General features: G+C 49.5%; 1 protein-coding gene across 7 annotated transcripts in view; it reads left to right on the top strand.

Moving 5' to 3' along the window:
• Positions 1-12,654, top strand: part of Znf536 (zinc finger protein 536) — a 454,586-nt gene that overhangs the window by 389,635 nt on the left and 52,297 nt on the right. The gene's annotated exons all lie outside the window — the stretch shown is intronic.

Here is a 12,654-nt window from a genome sequence, read left to right as displayed (position 1 = left end):
TAGTGGAAACATGCACACATGCTCAGTTAGCATGAAAAAAATTGGAGGCACAGATAAGAGCACAGATTATTATTTTTAAATGTTGGAATGAAGGAACCCTTGGAGCCTTTAAATTGGGATAATGTACCTGTTATGACTGAGAAGGGCATCGCTGCCTTCACTTTGCGACTCTTCATCCTAAGTGACCTTTTAAATATGGATACTGTTCAAGTCACATTTTAATATTAATGAATGGTATGTACGGTGAAAGGAGGCTCAAGCCATCCTGATGTCTCACACACTGGGATCTATGTCTGCTCCCCGGCAACCGCTCCATGGGCCTGTCCCAATTCTGTAAGCAGCAGAGGGACTTTAGCTCTGACCTCCAAGATTGGGACTTGTCTGTGGGCTAGGATGTATTCCATCCAATCAGATGACGTCACACCTTGCACGTACCTTACCCCATGAGTGTCCCAAGGCCACTGGGTGTCTCTCAGGCTCCGGACAGTGTTTAGGTGTCCCAGGAGAGCAGCAAGCCTGAACTCTGGGGGAGCCCTCCATGACTTTGCCCAGCTAGACACTCCCCAGCCTAGGTCAGCTTCAAGAAACAGCCCGGAGAACAGGAGAGCGGAATCTAGGTCACTTCCCAAGACATTAGCCACCACGTTCACAGCTCTGTCTCCCCAAGTGCCACTCATTCAAGGCCACTTTAAGGACCTCTGTCCTTTTTTCCCAGACAAGGTTTGACTTGTGGTCGTGAAGGCCATTTCGTGTGTGGTGATCCTCTTATCTGCTTTCATCCAAGGGGCGTCTCCCAGTTATTTCCTGGCAGAAGATAGGAAGCTCTCCTTCCATCCATAATCTCCACCTGTACATTGCAGTGCAGTTTCTGGGGGGAGAGAGACAGACACCTGAGCACTAAGCACGGGCATTCATGTGCACACATGGCTCTGTAAGTGGGAATGTACATAGAGCTCCATGTGTGTGCCTGACTATGGAAGGGTGCAACTTTGAAAGATGTTGCTGTGTGTGCTTGTTGATGTCCCCGTGACGTGCAACGTGCACCTTCGGCGCCTATGTGCTCATGTGTGAAGCCCTCAGGGTGTGTGCAAAGTGTGACTTTACCCACCGGTGGGCATGCGTCCGGGTCACGGGGCCTCAACCCCCCACAGCCGTGTCCCGAGCCTTTGCGCACAATTATCCACGCGCGATTAGTGACCCTGTATTCCCTCTCTAACTTGGACGCAGGCAGCCTCACTCACTCTTATCTGCAGAATAGTCATGCGCCCGTCACGACTCAGCCAGCCCACCCCAGCGACGTTGCCACTGGGACCCCCCACTGGTCTCTTGCCCTCCAGCACCCCACCTGCATGAGGACGGGATTGTGTTCGGGCTGAGGAGGCACTGTGTTTTAAAGAAAATTAATTTAAAAGAATTCAGATCTCATGAAATTCCAGCAGCCGCCCTCCCCCTCCCCCTCCCCTTCCCCCCTAATCTCTCCGTGGCAGTGCTCACAAGTACCCTCGTTCCAGACAATTCTTCATTTATTCTCCACCCCCCACCACACTCCAACCCAAACTCCCCACGGCTGGAGATTAGTCTTTTGTGAGGCAGGTCATCAAAGCTTTCTTAAAGTCCCAGTAAATTATACCCCTGGTTTCCCTCTTCAATTCCTTTTTGTTACTTTTTCAAAATATTCTATTAGTTTTGTTACGTATGATCTCCCTTTTGTGAATCCATGCTGAATATCTTTAATTAAATCATAACTTTCCCTATTTTGTCTCTGATTAGTGTTTCCAATATCTTCCCCACTGCTCAAGTCAAGCTTACTGGTGTTTAATTTCCTTGATCTCCCTCAGAGTCGTTATTAAATATAGGTGTTGCATAAGGGCTCTGGTCCACCAGCACTTCTCCGGCTTCTCGGGGTATTTGTTAATAGGCCCCCAGTCTCCTCACCTCCTCCTGCACAGAGTCGAAGACAGCTCCCACTTGCTCTGGAGTTATCAGTCCTTGGGTAGCCTAATGTCTTCCTCACCTGTTCTTCTGCGACGCCGATATCCTCAGGAAATATTTTCTTCTCCTTTGGAAACACTTGTCTGCTGCTGGCATCTGCTCTCTTCTTCTCTTTGTGAACATAAGAAGGCAAATAAAGTCGTTTTATTTATTTATTTTTGGCAGTTGTCACACTCACTCCAATACACCGGGCTCTCTACCTTTCAAAACTGCCCCCCCACCCTGGCAGGATCTCACTTAGTAGCCCAGGCTAGCCTCCAACTCTCAGTCCCCCACCCACCTTCCCTTCACCGGTGTTGGGATGGCAGCCGCGTGCCACCTGGCTGGGCGCCTCACTAGGTTTCAGAGAAGTGTTTTTAGTGTGCATGAGACTCTTGAGCACCGGCAGAAAAAAAAAGCACCATAAGCCCAGTTTCTAATACTATTTTTGTTGTTGTTGTTGTTGTTTTTGTTTTGCTAAGTCCCTAGTTCAGGACGGGTATTTCCTTCCCCCACAGGTTCATAGCAGTTAATCCAGGGCCAAGAGTGCTGACCCTCAGCTGTTCCTGGGGAGGCAGGAGGTCGTGGGGCTTCCCTGACAACCACCAGGAGAAGAATCTGGCTCCCATTATGGGGTGGTAGGGAGCTGTTAAGTTTCCCACGCGTCCCTCCGAATGTCTCCTCCTGCGAAGTCAGCTCGAACCTGGAAGTTCTCCTCCCCTGCTTCCTCTCAGGGCTGCATCTTTGATCTGTGTCGGTGGCTGATGGATGCCTTTCTGCTGTCCAGGGACTCGCTCACCTTCGGGGAGTATCGGGCTCAGCCTCAGATGGAGTTTACTACCTCTCTGGCCTCCATTCCCTGGCCTCAGATAAAGGGCAGCCTCTGTGCAAGGTGCCGGCTACTACCTTCAGATGCTTTGAGTGGCAGCCGTTCTTGTGAAGGGAGCGGGCTACAGGGGCAGCTTTGGAGAGCCTGACCCGGGGTCCCAAGGAACCCTCCTTAGATGCTCTTCTCTCCTTCCCAGCCTGACCTCATTTCCTCTTTCCGTACACACAGTGCAGCAGACAGATCTTTGAGCTAAAGCATTTGCTCTCTGGTTGTTAAGTACTACGCCAAGTTTTAAAAAATCCTTCTTAGAAACCCACAGGCATGCTCGACCTACATAACACCGAAAGAGCCAGGGTGGTGGCCCCGGGAACAGAAGGTGCCAGGCTCTTTCCCTCCAGCCAGAGCTGCTGGCCTTATGCAGGAATCCAATTGCAGAGGCGACATCAGCCAAAAAAGATTTTTTTCAAGAAAGTATGACTCATAATTAGCCTTAGCCCCTTTGACATTGCTTCACATCAAAAGACACACAGTCTGTGTTCCGTGTCCCTCATCCCTAACACGGAAACTGCTGGAATCTGCACGCACAGAGGGAATAAAGGCTATGTGCACACACACACACACACACACACACACACACACACACACACACACACACACACCAGTTTCGTAAAAGTGCATCTCATTAGGTCAGAGAGCCTGTTACTTTACTTTGGGGCCACGAAGACCATTTAAACTGACTTTTCTTAAGTTACCATGTTGGTTTTGACCACCTATAACATCGGACAGACCTGCTAGATGGTACTACTCAGATCCACCAATGAGAAGCAGTGAGCCAATGGCTGGCTCTCCCAGAGCCTGAGAGCTCCATGAAGAGAGGCCACTGTTCCTTTGCCTCATGGGGTGGCACGGCTGGGACTCGTCATTCTGACACTCACCAAGATGCCTGAGACCGACCCTGATCCACATCCTGGGTCTCCACCCTTGCCACTGAGCTACTGACAGCTGCCCCAGCCCTGGAGGGTTGGCCTGTCTCAAGCCCAGTACCATTTCAGCTGCGATTTGTAGATGGACTTTGTGAGTGTGTGTGTGTGGGGGATAAAATCGAAGTTCCAGGTGCTCCGTGATAACGACTGGAACATTTGCGGAGTCGGACATTCTGTCATTTAATAAACCCAAAACGAAAAAGCTTTTGTCTGTGAAAGGTGACCAATAGCAAAAGAGTTTGGATTATATGATATCTCATAACTTAATCATATGGCTCTTAAGAGGGGACACACACAGCTGTGTCTCACTAATATGCCTGCAATATGTGTAAGCCGATATGCTTTAATTCGAAACTTGTTTTTAGCAGGAAGGACAAAAAAAAAAAACAACGTTTAGATGAGGAACATTAAGATTCAATATTAACCATTTTTCCCCTTTGGGCAAAATTAGTCATCACTTGATATTTTTAAAGCAGTATTATTATTACTATTATTATTATTATTTGCTACATTGAGATGTGTCTAAGCATCTTCAAAGTTATGTAGTAGAGTGTACAGCAGCAGCCAGTATTTAAGCACCAGGGGACAATGGATTTTGGAAAGATGGACGTTTTTTTCTTTTGACTCTCAAGCCTCCCGTTAAATCCCCCAGACCTAGGGACAGGGCAAAGGTTAGGGTAGTTTGGACATGGTTTCCGATTTGTGCCTCCTCTATTAGGCACAGTCTCTATCATTTTAATTATTACTCTGTGCTACTTCAACCTGAATTATTTAAGTATATTTGCCTTAATAATCTACCCCCTCCCCCCAAAAAATCAGCAAGACAAAGGAATTGTAGATTAGAGACTTTTTATTTTCAGGGCAAAATGATACGGATAAGTGAACATCAACTGACCAGAAATTATTTGCTTCTGTCTGTTAGACACGTAATGGAGTCATTTAACTAGTCAAATTAGGAGCCGCAGAAAGCACCATGCTTCATTACTGAGTTCGAATGGGCACCATTTTACATTTACGTCAAAAATTATCTCATAGCAAATTAATGTTTTCATTGTGCCGAAAAGCTGGAGTTATGCAGTGTTAGCACCACCTAGAGGCGGATTCGAGAAATGCCGGAAACGGAGGCCGCGCAAGCCAGGGCCAGATCAGGTTAGAGGCAGCTCTCTGCCCTGGTTAGGGAGTGAGGATGTAGGACGGTTTTCCTAAAAACCAGCACGGCACTCTCTGCTGCAGAACACGTGGAAGTTGCCCGCTTGGATACTCTCCTAAGCCCTGTATATATTTGTACTTAAAATTTTTGATATTTTCATTACTCTATTTTTATTTTGTGTGCATGGGTGTTTTGCCTGCTTTTACGTGTGTACATCGCACAAGTGCCTTTTCCCTGTGAAGGCTGGAAGAGAGCTCAGGATCCCCTGATGCTGGAATGAAGGTCGTTGTGAATTGCCGTGTGGGTGCTGCGGAATCGAACCCAGGGTCCCCCGTGAGTGCAGCAACAGCTGTCATCTCTCCAGCCCCCGAGTTTGTACTTCTTATTCGTCTCATACTTTACCCGAGGTTTTTTTTTTCCCTCCCAAGACTTACATTGTATCCAAGCATCAGATGTAAGCCAAAGCAGTGATAAAGGAGAGCTCTTTCTGCCACGGCTGGAACAACCTAGCTTCGTACGTTAGTGTCAAAACTCTCCTCTCTGGGAAGAGACACCATAAGATGTTGTTTCTTTTAAAACCACACTAAACCAGCCCAGTTCTTCATCCAAACAGGTTCAGAAGGTTCCTGGGCGCCCCAGGAGTGCTGCTTTCTGCGTAACGCAGAGGAGAAATAATCTAGAATAAAAAAATGGCAAGCCCTTCTCAATAAAAATATTTATGAAAATGATGGGAAAGCAGCCAGCGACTCTGAGAGAGCTGAGCACAGTCTCAGGGCAGAGGCAGAGGGGAGAATCAGAGCATATAAATAGCACCGAGAACCAGAGAATATTTCTAGACAATATTGATGTCTAAAATATATGTGAATGACTGCATGATGATCAAGGCAGACATCAATTCAAAGCAAGTCAGAATCTGGCCTCCAACTCAACAGCTTTCCATTCTCCAGAAGACATCTGGCTACTGAGGGAGCCTCTCTGTCAGCTGCTGCATGGAAAGGGGACGGAGCCCGGGGCAAGGTGGGGAGCTCACAGGCTAGGAGGCGTCCAGGTGCCAGGCCTCCGGTGAAGAACATACTAGTGACCCCCTCGCTCTTCAGAGGGTAGAGCCGCTCTGTGCAGAGGGCATTGGGAGAGGAGGAAGCTGCGGCTCTAAAGACCGGGAATCAAAGGTCCGCCTGGGTGCGATGCTCACCAGGGTCCCTGGTCACAGCATCTCTCAGGTGGCACATGGCACTGGCCGTCTCAACGTATAACGGGAGGCCCTGGTCTGGCCTCACCTCGCTTTAGCCTCCAAGCTTACCAGTCTTCTGGTCTTTTAACTTTTCCTTGTGTGCCAAGTGAAAACCGGGGATTGTTTCAGAAGAAAACTTCAGGCATGGCTTTTTCGGGGAAAAAAACCCAACATAACGCTTTGATTAACAAACAAACAGACAAACAGGCAAGCAAACAGACAAACAGCCATGCCGCTCCCTCTTAATAGTCTCAATCAGTCTGTCACTAACTTGCTGGAGGTGGTGGGGGGGCCTCTCCTGAAAAATGTTCTCGATTTTCTAGTTTCAGCAGAGATGCAGGCGTTTTCAGGTTTCAAAGACAGGATCTCCTCCCTTTGAAAACAAACAGTTGTAGACCCTCGGACATGCTGCGTTCAAAAGTTCAAGAGTTCCGTAGTGGCCTAGAGAATGCAGATAGGGTAATGAGAGATGGACCAGGGACGCTGGCATCTGAGAATGAGTTCTCCTTTGTTCTATCCAGAGCGTTCTCTCTCTCTCTCTCTCTCTCTCTCTCTCTCTCTCTCTCTCTCTCTCTCTCTCTGTATGTATCTGTGTGTGTGTGTGTGTGTGTGTGTGTCGTGTCTGTCTGTCTGTCTTAAGCTACCATCTCAAAAGGATTTCTTTCAGAATCAACAGTGCTGAGAACTAGCTACAAGCACTGTGGTCTTCTCTTCCCTTTTAAAATGCAAGGGGAGGGTGGGATTTTTTTTTCACCTCTTCTCATGAATCTTGCCTGCCAGAATGTCTCAGACTTCATGTTATGTTTACCAAGGCCAGGCCGGGGGATCGGATAATTTATAACCATCCCTATTGGGTTTTATGTAATAACTTTGAAACTCGTATAAAGTAATGATCCACAAACTCTTTTAATGTTCATTATAAAATATGAAATATTCCTCAGAACCATCGCAATTATGTGACCAGACATAACTGTTTCACACATGAGTAAATATAGGGAGGTTTAACATAACTTTATTATCTCCCTGTCTTTCCTTCACACTGATGTGATAATGCTGTTTTAATATTTTTTTTCCTAAAGAAAAGTTAAGTAATTTTAGAATCTCTACCGAGGCCTGGTTTATTGGCTTTTGTAATAGAACTCTCAAATCTAATTGTATTTATGCACAGACTGACACTAGTAAATGTCGTGAATGGAGGGAAACGCACCCCCCTAAAGTGGAGTATTCCATAATTATGGAGAGCAGTGTCTCTGCTGACGAGGCCCAGGGACCTGGGGAGTCCGTCCAGGAAGAGAAACTGCCAAGGAAGGCGACTCTCCACGGTTTCCTTCTGCCCCCAACAATGTTCTCAGATGTTCAGCAAAGGAACAGTGAGCCAGGGGTAGGGACGGACTCTCTGGCCAACTCCTCGCCAACTCTTTCCTCCCTCACATCTGCCTCCTTGCTCCTCCAGGGTGTGGCGCTCACAGTGTGTGCTGATTTGGTTAGAACTGAGTACCATTGCTCTGGGGGCTGGGGTAGGTGGTAACCTTTCTTCCGGCAGGACTTGGGGTGGTGGTGGAAAGCCTATTGGGTGATGGGGCAGCCTGAGGGAAGTGGTTCTGGAAAACCAGTTTGTGTTCCTTGATCTGGGGTGAGTGAACTCTTGAAGAAGAAACTCCTGAGTTTCTTCTGAGGCCCTGTGTGTGCCTTAGCTGGGAAGGCGGATGAAGGAGACTCCGTGCAGCCTGGGGGAGGGAACCGGTTCCCCGATCTTAACCAAGCAGTCTCAGGCAAGCACCAGCCTTGTACGAGTGTTTTGAGACGTGTGGTGCGCACACCGAGTCTCCGCGGGAAATACAGATGCAGCCACTGATAATAGGGCTGCCAAGAGCCCGTGATTTCGTGCTTTACTTTGCCTTCTGGGTCATGCCCAGGTTGGTCATCCACAGACATCAGGTAGATGTTCCCCTTGCTGCTCACCCGTACGGAGTAAGGTCCTCCCTGTGGAGGGCAAGCAAAGCCACCCAAGGCTCAGCGAGGACAGCAGGACCTTACCGGCGCAGCCTGCTGACATGGCTTTCAGCACACAGATGTGTTTCCTTTGGCCCCCACGCCGTGTTTACACTTTTGCTTTCAATTAGTTGCAAACAGCCCGAAAGTGTTCTGTTTGTTTTCAACTTACACGTCCAGATTTCTGGGTCCTCTGGGAAGACATGGGATACACCCCGGACAGAGGACAGAATTCAGAGGGAGAGGATACCCCCGGGAGGGGGCTGTCTCTTGTGCGGGCCCCCTCGAGCTGAAGTGTTCTGCCCAACCTGGATCCATCATCCTCAGATAGCAGCGAAGGAAGGGACAGGGCCAAAGTTTGGTCCCTAATGATGCCATCAGAGGGGATGGGGCCATTCGGAAGCAGCTGGTTTCTGAGGACCCCCCCAGCCCCGCCCCTTCCTTAAAGGATTAACACATGAATGGATTTAGAGAATTGGATGTCATCATTGGGAAGTGACCAAAGCTAGGAAGTAGGTCATGGGGCCTTGGGCCTGGCCCTCTTTGCTGCTCTTAATTTGTTTTCTATCCGTGGACTACGGTGGGTGATTTGAGCAGCTTACGGGGCTCTGCCTCACCTCAAGGCCAAGGCAGTGGTCACCCACTGGGACCTCTAAAACCGTGAGCCAACCTTTTTCCTCACTCGGGTTATCCCCAGCCCCCAGAGACGTGTTGCAAAGAGAGAGACTAAGACAAGCAAGGGACTCACATCCGGAGGAGGGAGGGTTCCCTGAGGACACACGGGGGTGTGCAGAGGCTTGGGGAAGGGGGCTCTGAGGCTATCTGCTAGGGGCTTCCCTGAAGCTCTGGGCAGGGGCTACTCTCACCCCACCCCACTGTGTGTGTGGGGCAGAATCTCTCCAGTGTTTTATCTCTGCCTTTGGGCAGGTCTATCTCAGCTCTCTTGCTCCCACAAGCAAGTCGCTAGAGATGGTGAACTTCCCAGCTAATTAAAGGCCTGCCGTCTCTCCTCCCTGAGGCCATGCTTGGATCCAGCATGCTTGGTGGGGGGTGAGGCTGCCTGCTGCCTCCTGGTGGCGGATGAGGGCCTAGCCTAGGCTTCTGAGATCCTTTACCTGGGAGTGTGTGCCATTTGGATTGTCCTCAAATGTGGAATATTCATTATGCTTGGGGGTGGGGGGAGAAGTGTGGTCGCCCATTCCCACGGTCCCTTGCCCACTCTATTTGTACCCCGTCAGTTACTTCTGAAAATCAATAGTCTATGTTGGGGTTGGATGCAGCGAAAGACAAACAAAACAAAACAAGACAATAAACCCCACAAAAACCATGGTGGTTGTTGCTGGGGTGGAAAGAAAACAAAAAACTTCCAGAACGACAGATGCCTTGCTCCAAAGATTTCCCCCAATGGCTTTCCCTGGTCACATGGTGGCATTAGGGCAAAGCTATAAGGATCATCTTGCTTCCTGGACAATGGATATCTTGGCACCCAGTTCCTTTAACAAGGGGACTGTCCGTGTGTGTGTGTGTGTGTGTGTGTGTGTGTGTGTGTGTGTGTGTGTGTGTGTGTGTTGGGGCGGGTGGCACAGGGCCTTCAGAGCGCTGACAGAAGCTCGGTTTTCAGCGCCTGGGGACCAGGAGCTCGGAGTTGCAAATGAAGGCCATAGGCTGTTGCCAGGAGGCAGAGCCTGTTGGGCCTCAAGTGGATGCTTCTGATGCAGGTGTCTGCCCTGCAGAGCTGGACCAAGACTGTGCTTAGAGACTCCGTATTTATCCTGATCAGAATTCAGAGTAGCGCTTCAAAAAATGGTGCCTTTGGATGCTGGTTAGAGACAGGGTCTCCTCGCCACTATCGTCTGCAGTGGGTGAGGGAGAGTGGCCTCAGGCACGCTGGCATGCCCCTACTGTGGGTTTTGGCAGGGGCATTTAGATTGTCGGAAGACTCACACATGACAACTGGCTTGGCATCCATCAACATTTGGTTGTTGGTCAGATAACTGTCATACGAACGGAAACATCTATTCCCCCCCCCCCAGTTCCCTGGAAATCCTTGCAGAAGCCATCAAGTCTGCCTCGAGTCTCTCTCAGAGGAGACTTTGAAGCAACATGGGAGGTGTAAGCACTTTGGAGACTAAATGCATCCCAGATCACAAGGTAGACACAGGCTTTGCAAGGGTGGGGGTCCCGGAGATGGAGAGTGCTGTGGTATGGAGCTAGAGTGTCCCCCAAAAAAGGTTGAAGGTCTGATCTGCAGCTGTTAGTGCTAAAGGGTGCTGCTAGTCTCATGGATGGATCAGCCTACTGATGACTTTATAGTTGAGCAGATTAGGAGACGGAGAGCAGCTCAAGGAAGTTGTGACTGGGGCATCTTTTGAAGGACTTCGTCCTGCCCCTAGCTCTCTCTCCTGGGCGCCTCTCTGCTCACTGGCCACGGTGAGGTAAGCAGCTTCCTCTGCCACACATGCCTGGCCCCGATGATTAGCCTCACCCCAGGCCCTTAGCAACAGGGACAAGCAAGAGCAGAGCCCAGTGAAGCCATGAGCCCAAATAAGCCTTTCCACCCCGAAGCGTTTATAGCAGACACTTTGTGGCAGCGATGGGAAAGTGAATATCATACTTACATTTTTAGCAGTCTCCCTGGGAAGCAGGGTTTACTTTTCAAAATGCCCCGGTGATACTGAAAGGCTTCAAGCAAGATTTTTTCTTATATGTGCACATCCACGGTAAAGTCTGATGTATAAATCAGGTCCAGGAGGAGACGAGCAGCAATACGAGACAAGGCTTATAGCAACATATCATAATAGAAGTTATTGAAGACGCCGGAATTGATTATTTCTGGAGTGTCCTATTTGGCATTTGCAGACTAAAGAGGGAAATGGGAAGTTTGGAGAGTAAAAGGCACCGGGGATCCTCGCTCCCTCCTCCTTGCTAACAGAGCTTCTGCCCGCCGCCGTGAAAGCCTAGGATGGATCTCCTGATACTCCTGCCTCCACCTCTGAGTGCTGGGATTACAGTGCCTGGGCCACCACGCGCAGGTTTAAGATCTCCGGTGGTAGGGGGTTGGTGTGTGGGGAGCAGCGGCATTCTTACAGGAATGCCGGTCCCTAGCGAGCTGTCCCTGCTCTCCTGATTGTCTTCCCCGAGAGTTCTGCTCCTTTTGACAGATGAACGTGGACAAGGAAATCCATTACACGTTGAATTAAAAATCACGCGTGTAGCTTAACAAAGCAAAAGCAAAGCAACGCAGCACCCAAGCCAGACACCACAGCGTCAAAGGGCTGAGGAAGGCCGGGCAACCTTCCTCTGGTTGCCCTGAGTCTATTCGGAGAAATGGAACATGGCGCTGCCTTGCTGGGTGAGGTCAAAATAAAGAACAAGAAGAGAGGGAAAGTCCAAGAGGCCGGAGGCAGCCTGGGCCTCCAAAGGGAAGGATTTGACTTTAAAAAAAAAAAACCAACTTCTTAGCCTTACATGGTGGTCCACACCTGTCATCCCAGCACCGGGAGATGAGGCAGGAGGATCATGAGTTTGAGGTCAGTCTCCAGCTTCTTATCTCCAACACACCCAAGCCTAAAAGAGCGGCACTGGAAAGCCTCCTCTGGAAGCTGCACTCACAGGAGGAAACCTGGCAGGGAGGACTTGCGTATGTCACCCTCCTATCTGATCAGTAGGTGTTCTGAACCCCGATGCCAGAGCCCTTGGGAAGGCTTGGGAAGGAGGTGGTCTGTGGAGCTGCTATGGAGATGGAGTTAGAATGTCCTAGAGCCCTGCCCTGGGACTCTTCTCTAAAGCTACCCTCAATCCTATTCAAAGAAACGACTGCACAGTCTTCGGAGTTGGGAGCTTAAAGGAAAAAGTAACAGTGCTATCTATAAGGGGCTCCATTCTCTTAGCAGACTCCATAAGACGGCTTTTCTGAACACACATGACAGCACAGCATTGCCAGGCCATTTGCTCACAAAAAGGGGAAATTCATTTTGTCTCTCTCTCTCTCTCTCTCTCTCTCTCTCTCTCTCTCTCTCTCTCTCTTTCTTTGTCGAGATAGAGTTTCTCTGTATTGCTTTGGAGCCTGACCTGGAACTCGCTCTGTAGACCAGGCTGGCCTCAAACTCACAGAGATCCGCCTGCCTCTGCCTCCCCGAGTGCTGGGATTAATGGCGCAAACCACCAACTGCCCGGCTTTGTGTTTTTATTTTAAAACCCACTGAGAGAGTCTCAAAGCTGGGATGGGGGGGCTTTATTCTGGCTGCCAGCCCCTTTCCGTGATGGGGCTGCCGGGACACACACTGTCCACTGTCATGGTGGCTGCCAATGCTACTGTGTTCACAAGTGAAATGGCGTAGTTGCCCTCCAATCCCAGTAACCATCCTTTCTTTTCAAAGGCACCTGCACTTGGGCGCTCACATTCTCAGATGTCCTTAGACCACATTACCTAAGAGTCCCCACCATCCTACCGACTTCCCGACAACGGGACAGAAGCGTTCTATTTCACCCGGGGACT

The sequence above is a fragment of the Mesocricetus auratus genome, unplaced genomic scaffold, assembly GCF_017639785.1.
Source record: "Mesocricetus auratus isolate SY011 unplaced genomic scaffold, BCM_Maur_2.0 Super-Scaffold_100046, whole genome shotgun sequence".
In the NCBI taxonomy this organism is placed as follows: Eukaryota; Metazoa; Chordata; class Mammalia; order Rodentia; family Cricetidae; genus Mesocricetus; species Mesocricetus auratus.
This window is presented reverse-complemented; position numbering and strand designations above follow the sequence as displayed.